The 21,449-nt window shown below is 41.6% G+C and overlaps 1 protein-coding gene across 1 annotated transcript in view; it reads right to left on the bottom strand.

Moving 5' to 3' along the window:
• Positions 1-10,643, bottom strand: part of cyp19a1b (cytochrome P450, family 19, subfamily A, polypeptide 1b) — a 35,028-nt gene extending 24,385 nt beyond the window's left edge. The window contains exon 1 of the mRNA XM_061969695.2: positions 10,610-10,643. The gene's annotated coding sequence lies outside the window, so the exon portion shown is untranslated. The remainder of the gene's footprint in view (positions 1-10,609) is intronic.
• Between the last annotated feature and the right edge of the window lie 10,806 nt (positions 10,644-21,449).

Raw genomic sequence — 21,449 nt, forward strand, 5'->3', positions numbered from 1 at the left:
CGAGGGTGTGGCGGGATACGAAAGTGGCTTTGTGCCCGGAACCGCAGGCTGGCAGACCGCCACAGGATTCCATCACCCAATTATCAACCTGGACAAGAGGTATGGCTGTCGTCTCTGGACTTACTGTTGGCTGGCTTCTCCAAGAAGCTTTCTCCCAGGATCGTGGGGCCCCTCAAGATCACCAGTATCATCAGCCCTGCGGCTGTCGAACTCCAGCTGCCTCCATCCATCAAGCGGCATCCGATGGTCCACATCTCCAATCTCAAGCCGGCCTCCACCAGTCCTCTGTGCCCTCCATCAACACCTACTCTTTCTCCGCACATAATTTATGGTCACCCAGCATACACTGTGAAGGCAATCTTAAACTCCAGGAGGTGGGGCAGGGTTGTTCAGTATCTGGTCGACTGGAGGGCTAACGTCCTGAAGAACGCTCATGGGTCTCCAGCTCATGTATCCCCGATCCATCCCTTCTGTGTGACTTCCACTCTCTCCATCCTGAGAAACCAGGTACGCTGCCGAGGGTCGCCATATACAGGACTGTCTCAGAAAATTTGAATATTGTGATAAAGTCCTTTATTTTCTGTAATGCAATTAAAAAACAAAAATGTCATACATTCTGGATTCATTACACATCAACTTAAATATTGCAAGCCTTTTATTATTTTAATATTGCTGATTATGGCATACAGCTTAAAGGCCTACTGAAATGCGATTTTCTTATTTAAACGGGGATAGCAGGTCCATTCTATGTGTCATACTTGATCATTTCGCGATATTGCCATATTTTTGCTGAAAGGATTTAGTCGAGAACATCGACGATAAAGTTTGCAACTTTTGGTCGCTGATAAAAAAGCCTTGCCTGTACCGGAAGTAGCAGACGAGTAGCGTGACGTCACATGTTGTGGAGCTCCTCACAGCCGCACATTGTTTACAATCATGGCCACAATCTCAAAAAATTATATTTCCTCAGACCAAGTAAAAAAAAAAGATTTCTAACAGCAAAACAAAATCAAACATTTGAAAATGTCAATTAATGCAGTCAGTACTTGGTTGGGAATCCTTTTGCACGGATTACTGCATCAATGCGGCGTGGCATGGAGGCAATCAGCCTGTGGCATTGTTTAGGTGTTATGGATGCCCGGGATGCTTCAATAGCGGCATTTAGCTCATTTGCATTATTGGGTCTGGTGTCTTTCAGCTTCTTCTTCACAATACCCCACACATTTTCTATGGGGTTCAGGTCAGGGGAGTTGGCAGGCCAATTGAGGACAGTAATGCCATGGTCAGTACACCAGTTTCTGGTGGTTTTGGCACTTTGGGCAGGTGCCAGATCATGCTGGAAAATGAAATCATCATCTCCATAGAGCTTTTCAACAGATGGAAACATGTAGTGCTCTAAAATCTCTAGAAGCATCTGACTTGGGCTATGGAAAAGAAGCACTGGACAGTAGCAGAGTGGTCCAGAGTCCTGTTTTCAGACGAAAGCAAGTTTTGTATTTAATTTGGAAGTCAAGGCGCTAGAGTCTGGAGGAAGGCTGGAGAGAAGCAAAATCCAAGTTGCTTGAAATCCAGTGTGAAGTTCCACAGTCAGCAGTGGTTTGGGGAGCCATGTTAGCTGCTGGTGTTGGTCCACTGTGTTTCATCAAGTCCAGAGTCAATGCAGCTGTGTACCAAGAGATTTTAGAGCACTACATGCTTCCATCTGTTGAAAAGCTCTATGGAGATGATGATATCATTTTCCAGCATGATCTGGCACCTGCCCACAGTGCCAAAACCACCAGTAACTGGTGTACTGACCATGGCATTACTGTCCTCGATTGGCCTGCCAACTCCCCTGACCTGAACCCCATAGAGAATGTGTGGGGTATTGTGAAGAAGAAGCTGAAAGACACCAGACCCAATAATGCAAATGAGCTAAAGGGCGCTATTGAAGCATCCTGGGCATCCATAACACCTCAGCAATGCCACAGGCTGATTGCCTCCATGCCACGCCGCATTGATGCAGTAATACATGCAAAAGGATTCCCAACCAAGTACTGAGTGCATTAATTGACATTTTCAAATGTTTGATTTTGTTTTGCCGTTAGAAATCTTTTTTTTTTACTTGGTCTGAGGAAATACGGTATTCAAATTTTTTGAGATACGATTTTTGAGTTTTCTTAAGCTGTATGCCATAATCAGCAATATTAAAATAATAAAAGGCTTGCAATATTTCAGTTGATGTGTAATGAATCCAGAATGTATGACATTTTTAGTTTTTTTAATTGCATTACAGAAAATAAAGGACTTTATCACAATATTCTAATTTTCTGAGACAGTCCTGTAGAAGAGGGGTGGGTAGTGGGCACTGTCATGATCTGGCAGCTCTTCTGCCGCCCATCTTCGTTTTGTTGCATTGCCTGGTTTCTGGGTCACAGGGTGTAGCCCCCGGTGCGCACACCTGATACTACTTAAGCCCTTAAGTCCCTTCACTCAGCGCCAGTAGATTTCCTGATGTTTCACCCTTCCAGTCATGTACACCTCCACTGCTTTGGCTCCACTCACTCTTCTCGTTCCCTGTGGCTCAGTGCCAGCGTTGTGGTGTAGTGTCAATTGTAACTTTGCCCCACCTGCTGTGTGCTATTTGTGTTCCGCACACTTTAAGTGTGCATCCTTTTATTTTTTCCTCACTCCTTTTTGAGTGCCGTTTTTGTTTTATGCTTATTTGTTTTTCTACTCTGCTTCACGGTTCTACTCCGGCTCAGCCGATTGTGACAATTACAGTCATTTATTAGACAGGAACAAACATAACGCGAGAGCTACTGTACATGAGGCATCCTAAATAGCATTATTAAAAATGGTATTAAGAATATGTCTTTGACGAAAACTTAAAAAATTACAATATGAATGAAACAGTTGAAAGCTTCAATAACTACTTTGTAAATATTGGACCAAATCTGAACGAAACGATTCCAGATCACGGATCAGTTGAGGACTTAAATGACATCATAGACAGAAATACTGACCTAATGTTACTCACTGATGTGACAGAAGAAGAAATAATCAAAATTGTGAATGAATGTTAATAGATACCTCATCTGATTGTAACGGAATTGATATGAGAATGATAAAAATGCTTATTGAAGAGATTCAGAACCTTTAACCTATATCAGCCACCTGTTACTTCAAACTCCCAAACAAAATGAAACTGGCAAAAGTTGTCATGATTTATAAGATTGGAGACAAAACACCGGTTTAGAAATTACGTACCTGTTTCTTTACTTCCACAATTTTATCAAATTACTGAAAAATTGTTTCCTAAATAAAAGTTTAACATTCCCAGAGAACCAATACGAATACAAAGCCAACATTTCAACATCGATTGCATTAATCTAAATTACAGAAGGGATTACCAATGCAGTAGATGGTAAACAGCGTGCAGCTGCAGTTTTTATGAATGTAACAAAAACATTTCACACAAGTAATCATAATATTCTAAAGGTGCAACTTCCTCACAGTAACATACAGTATCTTGCGGCGTACCACAGGGATTAATACTGGTGCAAAAATTGTTCAATCTCTATATAAACAACATTTGTAAAGTTATAAAGGACTTCAAGTTAATATTATTTGCAATTGACAGGACTGCATTTTGTTTAGCAGAGAAGACAGAAGATTATACAAATAATAACAGATAAAAATGACAAATTAAAGAGATGGTATAACAAAAACAGACTATCCTTAAACTACAGTATAACTAAAATAATACTATTCGGTAAAAGAAGAGAAAGTAAAACACAAATACAAATAGACAGAGTAGACATTGAAAGAGTGAAAGAAACACAATTTTTGAATGAATGACATATGGTAAAATGAACTGGAAATCTCATAAAAATACACTACATAAGGTGGCAAGAAATGTGTCAATAATGAATAAACAAAAATATGCTATGGACTAGAAATCACTTAATTTTCTCTACTGCTCGCCAGTGTTACCATATCTGAGTTATTGTATGAAATAACTACAAAAGTACACTTCATTCATTAACCGTGTTACAAAAACAGATCACTTAGAATAATACATAATGTTAGATATAGAGAACATTCAAACCCTTTATATATTTAATCTAAAATATTGGAATTCAACGACTTGGTGCATTTGCAAACAGCTAAAATGATGTACAAAGCAAACTAACCGGCTAACCAAGAATGTAAAACAATTCCTCTCAACAAAAGAGGAGAAATATAGTCTGAGAGAAAAATGTTGTATGCATATACAACACTCACAACTTTAGTTCATCAATATGTGGAATTAAATTATGGAATGGATTAAGCAAAGAAGTCAAAGAAAGTAATAATGATCCAGTTCAAGAAACGGTTCAAACTCAAAGTGTTTACAAAGTACAAAGAAGAAGAATCCTGACAAACATTTTGAACCTTATTGAAAATGTGACAATCTTATTCATCTCATTATGTGAATCACGATTTACTTAACTATTTATTTATTTATTTATCAGTTGTAATTATTGTTCACTGATTTCAATTGTATTAAAAATTGGGTACAGGAAAAGAATAAAAGTGTAGGTAATTGTTATGAAGTGGAAAAAGAATAGCTCTGCTTCTTCCTACTCCTTTTTGAACATGTAATGAAAAAATGGAAATGAAGACGTCAAACAACCAAAATATGTGATGTATCATATCGTAACTGTATGCATCTTCAAAATACAACTTAAAACAGCAACAAAAACAACAACTGGCATACTGTATCAAAATCAATGTTGCCATGAATTATTGACATTTTCAAGGTTGTAAAAATCCAACCTCAAATATTCCTTTCTGCAATTTATCTTTAAAAAGATTACATATTTTGCATTATTAAAAGAAGAAGGTTTTTGACAAAAAGGCCATAAAAAATAATGAACCTTTTTTTAAAAATGTATTAATTTTAAGATGTTTAAAGATTTCCAGCGCTGAAAGTAAAAAAAAAAAAAAAGATTGCTGACTTATGTCGCTTTTGGAACATAATAGCGAATGTGTATGTATAGTCAATCTCAAGCTTGCTCATGGGTTTTAAAGTTGTGTTCATAAAAATTGTGCCAAATGTTAAATGCCGAAAACTAATTGGCTTCTGAACATGAAAAGGACATTAGAGGGTAGAGAAGATGGGAGAACGTTATTAGTAACAACTTTTCTTTGTCATGATTAAAGACAATCTCAAAGCAGAGAGACATTAAGGTTGGATACTGAAACCTTGGATCCATAATCAGGGTCTGAACTCCATCCTCCCAGATGTAAATAGTGTTTGTTGGTTCATTGTTTATTTACTAAGTCCAGAATTTGGGAGTCAACAATTCTGATTTCAGTACAACTGATCACTTACAGTATGGCATAATCTTGGTTGGGCTGTTTGTGTCGTCCTTTATACAGTTTGTGACCAGCCTAATAAAGAGGTGCCAAGCTGTTATTGATATGACTCTAGTTTTAAAAAAACCCTAAAAAACAGACAGCATAAGCAAAATAAGCCATTTGAATTATTTTATAAATAGTATTCAATTGTGCTGCTCATCATCACACAGATGTGTGTTCCAAATTGTGCATCACTGAAAAGGGAAATAAACAGTTTTATGTTAATTGTAGAAAACTTTAAATGATAAAACTTTCAGGAAGGTATTTATTTACCAGTATGTTTACAATTTTGGTTGGTGTGTGTGGTCGTACCGCCAAATAATGTAATACATCGCTCTGTGGAAAGTGCTTTGAACTAGAGATATTATCGGCCGATAAATGCGTTAAAATGTAATATCAGAAATTATCGGTATCGTTTTTTTTTATTATCGGTATCGGGTTTTTATTATTATTATTTTTTTTTTTATTAAATCAACATAAAAAACACAAGATACACTTACAATTAGTGCACCAACCCAAAAAAGTTCCCTCCCCCATTTACACTCATTCACACTCATTCACACAAAAGGGTTGTTTCTTTCTGTTATTAATATTCTGGTTCCTACATTATATATCTCAAAGACCTCCATGAAATATAAAAACCAAGGACCCAGATTTCCCTCGCCCGGACGCGGGTCACCGGGGCCCCCCTCTGGAGCCAGGCCCGGAGGTGGGGCACGATGGCGAGCGCCTGGTGGCCGGGCCTGTCCCCATGGGGCCCGGCCGGGCACAGCCCGAAGAGGCAACGTGGGTCCCCCCTCCAATGGGCTCACCACCCATAGCAGGGGTCATAGAGGTCGGGTGCGATGTGAGCTGGGCGGCAGCCGAAGGCAGGGCACTTGGCGGTCCGATCCTCGGCTACAGAAGCTAGCTCTTGGGACGTGGAACGTCACCTCGCTGGGGGGGAAGGAGCCTGAGCTAGTGCGCGAGGTGGAGAAGTTCCGGCTAGATATAGTCGGACTCACTTCGACGCACAGCAAGGGCTCTGGAACCAAATCTCTCGAGAGGGGCTGGACTCTCTTCCACTCTGGCGTTGCCGGCAGTGAGAGGCGACGGGCTGGGGTGGCAATTCTTGTTTCCCCCCGGCTCAGAGCCTGTACGTTGGAGTTCAACCCGGTGGACGAGAGGGTAGCTTCCCTCCGCCTTCGGGTGGGGGAACGGGTCCTGACTGTGGTTTGCGCTTACGCGCCAAACCGCAGCTCAGAGTACCCACCCTTTTTGGATTCACTCGAGGGAGTACTTGAGAGTGCTCCCCCGGGTGATTCCCTCGTTCTACTGGGGGACTTCAATGCTCATGTTGGCAACGACAGTGAAACCTGGAGAGGCGTGATTGGGAAGAATGGCTGCCCGGATCTGAACCCGAGCGGTGTTTTGTTATTGGACTTTTGTGCCCGTCACAGATTGTCCATAACGAACACCATGTTCAAGCATAAGGGTGTCCATATGTGCACTTGGCACCAGGACACCCTAGGCCGCAGTTCCATGATCGACTTTGTAGTTGTGTCATCGGATTTGCGGCCTCATGTTTTGGACACTCGGGTGAAGAGAGGGGCGGAGCTTTCTACCGATCACCACCTGGTGGTGAGTTGGCTGCGATGGTGGGGGAGGATGCCGGACAGACCTGGCAGGCCCAAACGCATTGTGAGGGTTTGCTGGGAACGTCTGGCAGAGTCTCCTGTCAGAGAGAGTTTCAATTCCCACCTCCGGAAGAACTTTGAACATGTCACGAGGGAGGTGCTGGACATTGAGTCTGAATGGACCATGTTCCGCGCCTCTATTGTCGAGGCGGCTGATTGGAGCTGTGGCCGCAAGGTAGTTGGTGCTTGTCGTGGCGGTAATCCTAGAACCCGTTGGTGGACACCGGCGGTGAGGGATGCCGTCAAGCTGAAGAAGGAGTCCTATCGGGTTCTTTTGGCTCATAGGACTCCTGAGGCAGCGGACAGGTACCGACAGGCCAAGCGGTGTGCGGCTTCAGCGGTCACAGAGGCAAAAACTCGGACATGGGAGGAGTTCGGGGAAACCATGGAAAACGACTTCCGGACGGCTTCGAAGCAATTCTGGACCACCATCCGCCGCCTCAGGAGGGGGAAGCAGTGCACTATCAACACCGTGTATGGTGAGGATGGTGTTCTGCTGACCTCGACTGCAGATGTTGTGGATCGGTGGAGGGAATACTTCGAAGACCTCCTCAATCCCACCAACACGTCTTCCTATGAGGAAGCAGTGCCTGGGGAGTCTGTGGTGGGCTCTCCGATTTCTGGGGCTGAGGTTGCTGAGGTAGTTAAAAAGCTCCTCGGTGGCAAGGCCCCAGGGGTAGATGAGATCCGCCCGGAGTTCCTTAAGGCTCTGGATGCTGTGGGGCTGTCTTGGTTGACAAGACTCTGCAGCATCGCGTGGACATCGGGGGCGGTACCTCTGGATTGGCAGACCGGGTTGGTGGTTCCTCTCTTTAAGAAGGGGAACCGGAGGGTGTGTTCTAACTATCGTGGGATCACACTCCTCAGCCTTCCCGGTAAGGTCTATTCAGGTGTACTGGAGAGGAGGCTACGCCGGATAGTCGAACCTCGGATTCAGGAGGAACAGTTTGGTTTTTCGTCCTGGTCGTGGAACTGTGGACCAGCTCTATACTCTCGGCAGGGTCCTTGAGGGTGCATGGGAGTTTGCCCAACCAGTCTACATGTGTTTTGTGGACTTGGAGAAGGCATTCGACCGTGTCCCTCGGGAAGTCCTGTGGGGAGTGCTCAGAGAGTATGGGGTATCGGACTGTCTGATTGTGGCAGTCCGCTCCCTGTATGCTCAGTGCCAGAGCTTGGTCCGCATTGCCGGCAGTAAGTCGGACACGTTTCCAGTGAGGGTTGGACTCCGCCAAGGCTGCCCTTTGTCACCCATTCTGTTCATAACTTTTATGGACAGAATTTCTAGGCGCAGTCAAGGCGTTGAGGGGATCTGGTTTGGTGGCTGCAGAGGATTAGGTCTCTGCTTTTTGCAGATGATGTGGTCCTGATGGCTTCATCTGGCCAGGATCTTCAGCTCTCACTGGATCGGTTCGCAGCCGAGTGTGAAGCGACTGGGATGAGAATCAGCACCTCCAAGTCCGAGTCCATGGTTCTCGCCCGGAAAAGGGTGGAGTGCCATCTCCGGGTTGGGGAGGAGATCTTGCCCCAAGTGGAGGAGTTCAAGTACCTCAGAGTCTTGTTCACGAGTGAGGGAAGAGTGGATCGTGAGATCGACAGGCGGATCGGTGCGGCGTCTTCAGTAATGCGGACGCTGTATCGATCCGTTGTGGTGAAGAAGGAGCTGAGCCGGAAGGCAAAGCTCTCAATTTACCGGTCGATCTACGTTCCCATCCTCACCTATGGTCATGAGCTTTGGGTTATGACCGAAAGGACAAGATCACGGGTACAAGCGGCCGAAATGAGTTTCCTCTGCCGGGTGGCGGGGCTCTCCCTTAGAGATAGGGTGAGAAGCTCTGTCATCCGGGAGGAGCTCAAAGTAAAGCCGCTGCTCCTCCACATCGAGAGGAGCCAGATGAGGTGGTTCGGGCATCTGGTCAGGATGCCACCCGAACGCCTCCCTAGGCAGGTGTTTAGGGCACGTCCGACCGGTAGGAGGCCGCGGGGAAGACCCAGGACACGTTGGGAAGACTATGTCTCCCGGCTGGCCTGGGAACGCCTCGGGGTCCCACAGGAAGAGCTGGACGAAGTGGCTGGGGAGAGGGAAGTCTGGGCTTCCCTGCTTAGGCTGCTGCCCCCGCGACCCGACCTCGGATAAGTGGAAGAAGATGGATGGATGGATGGCATTATATATCAATATATATCAATACAGTCTGCAAGGGATACAGTCCGTAAGCACACATGATTGTGCGTGCTGCTGGTCCACTAATAGTACTAACCTTTAACAGTTAATTTTACTCATTTTCATTAATTACTAGTTTCTATGTAACTGTTTTTATATTGTTTTACTTTCTTTTTTTATTCAAGAAAATGTTTTTAATTTATTTCTTATTTTATTTTATTAATTTTTTTTAAAAGTACCTTATCTTCACCATACCTGGTTGTCCAAATTAGGCATAATAATGTGTTAATTCCACGACTGTATATATCGGTTGATATCGGTATCGGTTGATATCAGTATCGGTAATTAAAGAGTTGGACAATATCGGAATATCGGATATCGGCAAAAGGCCATTATCGGACATCCCTACTTTGAACCAATTTTGTTGAGGCTTTACAAAAATATTACATTAATTTGAACCAGCATATTAGAGACTTTTATAACTAATGTTGATGCTGGTGTTTGTACATTCAAGTCTGTAACAGACTTGTAAACATGGTTTCTTTCCACTCACACACACACTTACAATGAAGCTGTGGCACTGCAATTTCAGCACACTTAATAAACACCCCAACTTTACATATACAGCACATGCTTTAACACAGGGGCCCCCAAACTTTTTAACTCGTTAATATATATACATATATATATATATATATATATATATACATATATATATATATATGTATATATATATATATATATATATATATATATATATATATATATATATATATATATATATATATATATATATATATATATATATATATATATATATATATATTCCTTGCGCACTAATTGATTGAAAGAGCGCGCACTTGTCGCGTGCTCGCCCGACACTGCGCTGCTAGCGCGATGGGAAAATGTATTTTTAAACAATAAGATTTGTTACTCTCGGAGACACCGAGAGTAACAAACAGTAGAAAATGAACTAGAAAGGACAGATTTAAAATAATAATAATAAAAAAAATAAAAAATAAAATATATATATATATATATATATTTATATATATACATATATATTTTTTTAATTATTATTATTTTTTTACTTGGGACTTCGCGGGCCGGGCTTTGGACGCTGGCGGGTCGTGTCCGACACGCGGGCCGTAGTTTGGGGACCACTGCTTGAACACCTCGCTGAGCATTGGAAGATTTGAGTGTCTCGTATAAAGTGACGCCACGGGTGGAATTTGATATATTGTTTTGTTGTTGTTTGTGTTTTTCTTTTCAGGTGTCAGCAATGGGACAGATCCAAAGTAATGTTTGGCACTTTACAACAGTAGGTGCACACATTTTACAACAGTAGGTAGACACATTTTAAAACTAGATTAAAAGTCAAAACATTTACCTTGAGTTTTTACCCTTTAGAGCCACGGTACGGTCACTTGAAAACAAAGGCAAAAGTCAGACACGACGAACAAAGCAAATCCAAAGCGAGTACGAGAAGCGACTCAAGCGTTTTTACGTATACTACTACATTATATCTTTATTTTTATTTAGTAAAAAAACCCAAAACGAAATATTTCCCATATCCCATAAACTTTCGCCTATTGCACCAATCGCGATCATTCACACAGACTGCACGACCCAGTACTGACCTCTACTGGTATAAAGTGTGCACTTCACATTTAGAGCGTTTTGTTTTTGTTTTTCTCCATAGGCCTTATTGTATTACCCAAACTCTCACATTGACAAAATATTAGAAACAATAATAGATGCTAATAGATTATTTATAAGGTAAGACACATGCTGAATAAGAAATGTCTGCTAGAATTTAAATTTTCCTGAAGGAATCAATAAAGTACTATCTATCTATCCATCTATCTATCTATCTATCTATCTATCTATCTATCTATCTATCTATCTATCTATCTATCTATCTATCTATCTATCTATCTATCTATCTATCTATCTATCCATCTATCTATCTATCTATCTATCTATTTATCTTATCCATCTATCTCCATATGTTATATTCTTTTATTTTTCCATATTTAACATATTGTTTTGAAGTTTGGAGAAATGTTTATAAAACAAACATAGACCCAATAATTAAACTTCAAAAAAGGGTAATTAGAATAATACACAAAGCGTGCTACTATGAACCTACCAATCCATTATTTATAAGTTCTAATGTGTTAAAATGTTCAGATATTGTGTTTTTAAAAACAAAGGGAATTGTGTTTCGAGTAAAGAACAACAGCCTTCCAGCTTGTATTCTTAGGTTATTTAAATTAAGAGGAGAACATAATAATTTACAGGGATATTGATTTTTGAAATATGTAAAGTAAGAAGGAATATAAAATACAAATGTATTTCAGTTCCATCCATCCATCCATCCATCCATCCATTTTCTACCGCTTGTCCCTTTAAGGGGGCGCTGGGAGTGCTGGAGCCTATCTCAGCTGCCCACGGGCTGAAGGCGGCGTACACCCTGGACAAGTCACCACCTCATCACAGGGCCAATACAGATAGACAGACAACATTCACACACTAGGGCCAATTTAGTGTTGCTAATCAACCTATCCCCAGTTTTTAGGAGTTAAATGGTGGAACAAGCTCAGTGATGAGTTGAAGACATGTTAAGGTTTAAGAAAGCCTTGAAAGGTGAAATAATAGAAAATTATAAAATATAGCAACAATTACTTTCATCGCATTGATTTTTTGAACGTTGATGTTCCAGGCCATCTAATTTTCACTGAATGTATAGGACAGGCAAATATAAGCCTTGGCTTCAAGCCTATTCCTTTTTCGGTCATTCTATTTCTTTTTGTGTGTGTATGTGTATGATTGTTAATATGTATAATCTGTGCTGATAAATTGATCACACGGAATGGTTGATTATATGACCGAAATAAACTCATTTCATCATTATCATCCTCATGCTAGAGTACAGTCCATCCATCCATCCATCCATCCATCTTCTTCCGCTTATCCGAGGTCGGGTCGCGGGGGCAGCAGTCTAAGCAGGGAAGCCCAGACTTCCCTCTCCCCAGCCACTTCATCCAGCTCCTCCCGGGGGACCCCGAGGCGTTCCCAGGCCAGCCGGGAGACATAGTCTTCCCAACGTGTCCTGGGTCTTCCCCGCGGCCTCCTACCGGTCGGACGTGCACCGGTAGGAGTTCGGGTGGCATCCTGACCAGATGCCCGAACCAACTCATCTGGCTCCTCTCGATGTGGAGGAGCAGCGGCTTTACTTTGAGCTCCTCCCGGATGGCAGAGCTTCTCACCCTATCTCTAAGGGAGAGCCCCGCTACCCGGCGGAGGAAACTCATTTCGGCCGCTTGTACCCGTGATCTTGTCCTTTCGGTCATAACCCAAAGCTCATAACCATAGGTGAGAATGGGAACGTAGATCCACCGGTAAATTGAGAGCTTTGCCTTCCGGCTCAGCTCCTTCTTCACCACAACAGACCGATACAGCGTCCGCATTACTGAAGACGCCGCACCGATCCGCCTGTCGATCTCGCGATCCACTCTTCCCTCACTCGTGAACAAGACTCCGAGGTACTTGAACTCCTCCACTTGGGGCAAGATCTCCTCCCCAACCCGGAGATGGCACTCCACCCTTTTCCGGGCGAGAACCATGGACTCGGACTTGGAGGTGCTGATTCTCATCCCAGTCGCTTCACACTCAGCTGCGAACCGATCCAGTGAGAGCTGAAGATCCTGGCCAGATGAAGCCATCAGGACCACATCATCTGCAAAAAGCAGAGACCTAATCCTGCAGCCACCAAACCAGATCCCCTCAACGCCTTGACTGCGCCTAGAAATTCTGTCCATAAAAGTTATGAACAGAATCGGTGACAAAGGGCAGCCTTGGCGGAGTCCAACCCTCACTGGAAACGTGTCCGACTTACTACCGGCAATGCGGACCAAGCTCTGGCACTGATCATACAGGGAGCGGACTGCCACAATCAGACAGTCCGATACCCCATACTCTCTGAGCACTCCCCACAGGACTTCCCGAGGGACACGGTCGAATGCCTTCTCCAAGTCCACAAAACACATGTAGACTGGTTGGGCAAACTCCCATGCACCCTCAAGGACCCTGCCGAGAGTATAGAGCTGGTCCACAGTTCCACGACCAGGACGAAAACCACACTGTTCCTCCTGAATCCGAGGTTCGACTATCCGGCATAGCCTCCTCTCCAGTACACCTGAATAGACCTTACCGGGAAGGCTGAGGAGTGTGATCCCACGATAGTTAGAACACACCCTCCGGTTCCCCTTCTTAAAGAGAGGAACCACCACCCCGGTCTGCCAATCCAGTGGTACCGCCCCCGATGTCCACGCGATGCTGCAGAGTCTTGTCAACCAAGACAGCCCCACAGCATCAAGAGCCTTAAGGAACTCCGGGCAGATCTCATCTACCCCCGGAGCCTTGCCACCGAGGAGCTTTTTAACTACCTCAGCAACCTCAGCCCCAGAAATAGGAGAGCCCAGAGTACAGTCATCTCCAGTAAATATTGGACATATGAATAGTAAATGTGTGTTTTATTCGTTTTCCCCTTAATAGCCACTCTTTCAAAGGAGCAATGACAATCAAAACTGCCATAGAGTTGCTGGTAATTATATTATGTGATGCAATGAAACTACATTTAGTTACTTAGTTATAGTTTCAGTTTATTTCGAACGTGGGTACATTACTGCAAATTATGAATACATATTAAGTTTTTCCAGTATTTAGTATTACTGTAGTTTGATTATGCAAGCAAAATAATGTCAAATCATAAAACAATATTTTTTTTCCCATTCTTGTATGATTATATTCTGCAAACAGGTGTTGTACTGCAGTGCACTGCGATCTAATCATAGGATTGATGGATGCAGGTCAAAGGTTGAATACAAATCATTCTGGACAACGTGTACAGTATTTGAGATATACTACACTAAAAATGCCGCAGTAACTCATAACATGACTGTTGGCTGTTGTACGTATGCACAATCACATTTTTGAAAACGCTCTAAGGTTAATATTTCACAGTTATGATTGACACTGTGAGAGCTATTTAGAAAGCAGATTTTATTATTGTGGCTGTTTATTGCAATGGTGTGAAAGTACTGTTGGGTTTACTTTTTACATGTTGTCCTCCAACATTATAAACAGCTCTCAGAATGATGCAATGCAGTGCTAACTACTGTTCAGTGGCGGCTGCTGGTCTTTCAAGTATGGGAAGCTCATTTTCAAACATACGCTCTAAACACAAACACAGTCTCCAATAACAGATAAAAGATACAACTATGCTAGATTTTTATAAAGAAAACGTCACTTACGGGACTGTAAAATTCTGGTTTTATGTTAAAAGTGGTTTTATGTTTCAAGATCGCTGATTCGCTCAATCAAAGATTCAGCCTCAGACAGTTCATCCAATCATCCAAGTTGAACGCATTCTAACCTAGCGAAAATTTAGTCAATGAAATGTGAACACAAAAGTACATTTGTACCACTTTCTTTGGTGGTGGCGGGGTGGGAGTAAGGCAGGGGTATACCAAACTACGGCTCGCGGGAAGTCCAAGTAAAAAAACAAAAATTTTAACTACGAAAAAAATAAAATAAATAATAAAATATATATATTTTTTAATTGTATTATTTATTTTTTTAAATCTGTCCTTTCTAATCCGTTTTCTACTGCTTGTTACTCTCGGTGTCCCCTAGCCGCTCAGGCAAATCATATTGTCTAAAAATGCATTTTCCCATCGATAACGTGACATCATTGCACTCGGAATATATATACAGGTAAAAGCCAGTAAATTAGAATATTTTGAAAAACTTGATTTATTTCAGTAATTGCATTCAAAAGGTGTAACTTGTACATTATATTTATTCATTGCACACAGACTGATGCATTCAAATGTTTATTTCATTTAATTTTGATGATTTGAAGTGGCAACAAATGAAAATCCAAAATTCCGTGTGTCACAAAATTAGAATATTACTTAAGGCTAATACAAAAAAGGGATTTTTAGAAATGTTGGCCAACTGAAAAGTATGAAAATGAAAAATATGAGCATGTACAATACTCAATACTTGGTTGGAGCTCCTTTTGCCTCAATTACTGCGTTAATGCGGCGTGGCATGGAGTCGATGAGTTTCTGGCACTGCTCAGGTGTTATGAGAGCCCAGGTTGCTCTGATAGTGGCCTTCAACTCTTCTGCGTTTTTGGGTCTGGCATTCTGCATCTTCCTTTTCACAATACCCCACAGATTTTCTATGGGGCTAAGGTCAGGGGAGTTGGCGGGCCAATTTAGAACAGAAATACCATGGTCCGTAAACCAGGCACGGGTAGATTTTGCGCTGTGTGCAGGCGCCAAGTCCTGTTGGAACTTGAAATCTCCATCTCCATAGAGCAGGTCAGCAGCAGGAAGCATGAAGTGCTCTAAAACTTGCTGGTAGACGGCTGCGTTGACCCTAGATCTCAGGAAACAGAGTGGACCGACACCAGCAGATGACATGGCACCCCAAACCATCACTGATGGTGGAAACTTTACACTAGACTTCAGGCAACGTGGATCCTGTGCCTCTCCTGTCTTCCTCCAGACTCTGGGACCTCGATTTCCAAAGGAAATGCAAAATTTGCATGGTTGGGTGATGGTTTGGGGTGCCATGTCATCTGCTGGTGTCGGTCCACTCTGTTTCCTGAGATCCAGGGTCAACGCAGCCGTCTACCAGCAAGTTTTAGAGCACTTCATGCTTCCTGCTGCTGACCTGCTCTATGGAGATGGAGATTTCAAGTTCCAACAGGACTTGGCGCCTGCACACAGCGCAAAATCTACCCGTGCCTGGTTTACGGACCATGGTATTTCTGTTCTAAATTGGCCCGCCAACTCCCCTGACCTTAGCCCCATAGAAAATCTGTGGGGTATTGTGAAAAGGAAGATGCAGAATGCCAGACCCAAAAACGCAGAAGAGTTGAAGGCCACTATCAGAGCAACCTGGGCTCTCATAACACCTGAGCAGTGCCAGAAACTCATCGACTCCATGCCACGCCGCATTAACGCAGTAATTGAGGCAAAAGGAGCTCCAACCAAGTATTGAGTATTGTACATGCTCATATTTTTCATTTTCATACTTTTCAGTTGGCCAACATTTCTAAAAATCCCTTTTTTGTATTAGCCTTAAGTAATATTCTAATTTTGTGACACACGGAATTTTGGATTTTCATTTGTTGCCACTTCAAATCATCAAAATTAAATGAAATAAACATTTGAATGCATCAGTCTGTGTGCAATGAATAAATATAATGTACAAGTTACACCTTTTGAATGCAATTACTGAAATAAATCAAGTTTTTCAAAATATTCTAATTTACTGGCTTTTACCTGTATATATATATACAAACCCCGTTTCCATATGGGTTGGAAAATTGTGTTAGATGTAAATATAAACGGAATACAATGATTTGCAAATCCTTTTCAACCCATATTCAATTGAATGCACTACAAAGACAAGATATTTGATGTTCAAACTCATAATTTTTTTTTTTTTTTTTTGCAAATAATAATTAACTTAGAATTTCATGGCTGCAACATGTGCCAAAGTAGTTGGGAAAGGGCATGTTCACCACTGTGTTACATGGCCTTTCCTTTTAACAACACTCAGTAAACGTTTGGGAACTGAGAAGACACATTTTTGAAGCTTCTCAGGTGGAATTCTTTCCCATTCTTGCTTGATGTACACTCTTAGAAATAAGGGTTCCAAAAGGGTTCTTCTACAAGGGCTGAGGTTCTAACTGGAACCATTTGCTTCTGAAAACCCCTTTCCCGAAGAAGGGTTTTTCAAGGGTTCTTGGTAACGCTAATGGTTCCAGTAAGAACCATTTTGATCCAGAGAACCCTTTAAAAACCCTTTTCTGAATAATTGGTTTTAAAAGGGTTCTCACTAACACTAAGGGTTCCAGTAAGAACTATTTTGATCCAGAGAACCGTTTTTGGAAGAAAGAGTTCTTCAGGGATTGTTGAAAGCATGGGTAAGATCCTGTGTCACCAGGGACATACTTCCTGATAACATTTGCCAATAATGGTGCAAAATACATTTCCTTGTGACTACTGATACAAATACTTTTCATATACAATTTTTTTGTTTATTTTAAAGCAAACTCTTCTTCCCCAGATCCTGTTGATCAAACTGTAACATAATTGCCCATCTTGGGATTTGAACAACTGCCACCCAGTCTAAAGTCACTGGCAATAGTGACTGAGCTAACCAGCTGGCTGCCTTCAGTCATCAGGTCCACCATACTAGTCTATTACCTTACACCTTATGATCAGACATACAAATAATGGCAGTCCTATAACTGAAATGTTCTGTTACCAATTTATTTCCACAACCATTAATTATAAGAAAGCAAGATCTTCATCAGCAAATCTTGTTCACTCAAGCAAAGATTAGCTGTGACTGGGAGGACCATTTTTTAAATCTGCCTTGACAACTGCTGTCTGGCTAGTGATTCCGTTTGAGAAATAGCTCAGTGATTAAGGAGCTGGTTCTTGGTGCCAAAGAACCTGGGTTCAAACCCTGACAAAGGTGGTGATGACAGCTCATGAAAATGCCAGATGGTCTTTGTGAAGCAAACATATACATTTTAGAGTCATGATAGATTAAACATCAGTTATTAACTTATGGAGCAAATTGAATCAATTAAAAAATCAAATTACCAATATCTCCATTCTGTCTAGATGCAATATGTGTATTTTCAGACTTTTGTCTTGATAACTGATATATTTACAGTGGTTTCAAATCTGCATGCACAACAGTGAATAGCTTAATCAATTTGTGAAGCCACTGTTGAATTGTCACTTGCCAATTAGCTCAGCATGATAGACCACAGTCTTTGGTTCTATTGTTGTGGATTTTAGCCTGAACTGGTGCAAAAGGAACATTATAATGTCAACTGTCTTGCCTTCCTGTTCTCCTGTTTGTTGCTCAGAATTGCCTTAATTTGCCAAAAATCGCCCAGACCCAACCCATCGCTGTGCAGCAGTTATTATTGTGTTTATTTAGTTTAGTTACATTACTCCCTTCTTCAGGAGGAAATGACACACAGCAAAGAATTAGCAAGGTGGTCCCTGCAGCAAGGATATAACCCCTCTTTCTGGGGCATCTAAGTGAGCTATACGACTCACTGGACAAAGGCTTTTGAAAGTTTGTTACAAGTCAGGTGATCTAGGGATACAGTTTGAAGTTGTGAGTTCAAGGCCTGGTTGATGCAGAGTGACCATGTTAATGCATACTGAGGTGATGTGTGGATTAGTGACAGACAATTTAAAAAATATTAAACACTTATTTTACAGACAATTTTACTCATGTATTTGTCTCCTCCTCATACTTTTCCATGATCGGCCTCATCCCATGGCTGCTGTACCCTGCTGACTGGCTTAGTCCAGTTGTGAAGCTGCACATAAAGTTCATTGATAGACAACGGTCTTTGATGTCAGAGGCCAAGCCTTAACTGATGCAAAAATCACACTGTAATGCTGACTTTTAGGCTACTACATCAGGGTTTGTTGATGCTGGGAATTGAACCCTGATCTCCCAGGGGAAAGGGCAAGGTTTGGTGTGTTGGGCCAGGGAGCTGGCATGATGGTGGCTGTCATGTGTGAGTTAAGAGCTGGTTGCCCCATGGATTGCACCACATGGTCTGGTCTTCCCTGCCTACAAACCAGGTGTGACATACCAATAGTGATTACTGTGAACAGAACAGAACAAAGAAGAACAAGAGAGAGAACAGAAGAAACTTCTGAGAATCAAGGTGAGCTAAATATAATATCTTATTTCAGCATGCTTGACCCTAGCTGAGGACTTTTATGGTAAAAGGTGGACTAAGCATTTTTTTCTTATGTTTTGTTCGTTTGCTTATTTGTTTGTTTTCTTGTAGAAAACAAACAAACAAATTGTATTGTGGTCAAACAATACAATACCTGACAAAGCTCTGCTGAGAGCTGCCATAACAAAATAGGTTACAATATATCTGTACAATTAATCTTAAATCATTCTAAAAAGGTTATCGTAGTTGTTATTTTAATGAAATATTATAGTATAAATTGTCAATGTGAGAAGGAGCTTTAACGTTGTCGGTAGCGGCGTTGTGGTCGCCATCTAGCTCGTCTTTGGAGGGATGGGTGGGTTGGTGAGCACCATGGATCTAATACATCCATGTTGAGCACACACTAATGTGCGGGTAGGAGGAGCAGGGAGACTGGGCTTGAGCTTGGTCTCCAACATAGTGGTAGCAGAAAGATAACACAAGACGAAGGTTACAGAGAGGATGATTCTTCCATATTATATAACTTTTTAAAAAACATGTACACCTCATCTTAATGGTTACCTCTTACTATATTGCTTGTCATTTTTCTTGAATGCATGTAGGCTCAGGAGAGTGAAGAATGTAGAGAGGATGAAAGGAGCATTGAAGCTCATATCAATCTACAGAGATGCTTAAGGTACACCCAGATCTGAACTCTTTTAAAGGAGAGAATGAGACAAACCTATGCATACCGAAAGACCTTCATGGCAACTGCCAAGGCAGAGGAAATCATCGAAAAGTTTCCCGCACTGAAGCTTCCTAAAATAGTTGGTATCTTCAAGCATTGAATTGACCATATTTAATTGTATGTGTATTATTTCATTTATGATCATCAAGTATTTTGAGATGACACTTTTTATCCCTCCTTACAGCTTCTGTGGGAGATGAAGGAGCAATTCCTTGTAGAAGCTGATCGCAGAATGGTCACAGAGCTGGTTCGAATGGCAACGAAAATGGTTCAAAGAGCATCTATGTGTGACTTAAAGGACTGCTGCCAGAGGGCAATCAATGCCTGCCTGGATGATTCAGTAAGACGAGGTATCTAGGCCTATATGTGTATCTATAGGAGCCACAATCTGTATTTCTGAAAACAAAAAATATTACAGAATAATTTTATTTCCTCAGGACTCATTAAGGATGCAGCAATTCTACTGCTGCCTTCCATTTTCAGAGAGGACTCATCCTTTCTATACACTCTACTGGAGGTAAACACTGCATTTAAGATCAAGATTTAGGAATTGGCATTATCCATATTATGGCAACATTGAGTCATTTTGCTGTTTTCACAGCAGGTTTTATTTACTGACATGTATCTGTTTTTATTGCATAGGAGCCAAGCGTGCCTACTCCAGCAATCATGCTCCATAACACACACGAGGGGAACCCTTTGCAGGCAGAAAGGATAACCCTATACCTGGATGGTATACAGGTTTTGACTGAGGACAGCAGCATGGACAAATCATATGCTATGAGTGCATTAATGTCACTCTATTTTGTTTTTGCTGTCCAGTACCCAAAGGAACTGAGAAAAACTCTTATTTTCATTGAAAGATTTGTGTTGGGGATCAAGGACCACAGTGTTGTACCCATTTTAGTGAAGAGACTATACAACTGTGTCGGAAGTGGGGAGTAGTGAGTAGATGTGTTGCAGCATGGGATTTCATGCTTTATGTTCTTGTTAATGGTCAAATTCCTGCTGCTGCTCTTTGTTTGTACATATTGATAAAAAAATATCCCTTATTTAATACATATTTTGGACCAATACATTTTGTTTGATTTTGGCATAGTGACGTCTCTAGATTTCCATTATTGTTACAATACGTAACATTTTGAGTACTTATTACATAACACTGAAAAGTATTTCAACATTATTTAAATCAATGTGAAAACTTTGTGGGATTCCCTCACTTTCTCATGATTCTGTTCCACTGTCACAATTAGTACATACAGTATGTACACTGATTCTTTTCATTGGACCATGCATTATTGTATTGTTTGTAGATAGCTTACAATAAGGCACAGTAAATGCAGTAAGTGCACCTTGGATTGATTGAACTAAAACTATTTTGTGTCTCTTTCTGCCATGTCACCATTGCTGGAGATTTATTTACACAAATTCACCTACTGAGGACAGCATGATGTGTCTGGCCTGTCATGTTGCTGATTCCACTGGACCTATGCTGACTTTTGACCTGTTCTCCCCTGGCACCTAAACAGCCTCTCCTGTTTTGTTGGACTATCTTTAAATAAATGTTTTTCTCATTAAAATGTTTTGAATGTTTGTTCAATGTCAACATGATAAATGACCACAATATAATATGAACTAAACTGATCTGTAGAATACAACATGGTTCTTTATAGAACCCTCAGAAGATAAGACGGT

Source organism: Nerophis lumbriciformis, linkage group LG10, assembly GCF_033978685.3.
Source record: "Nerophis lumbriciformis linkage group LG10, RoL_Nlum_v2.1, whole genome shotgun sequence".
NCBI lineage: Eukaryota > Metazoa > Chordata > Actinopteri > Syngnathiformes > Syngnathidae > Nerophis > Nerophis lumbriciformis.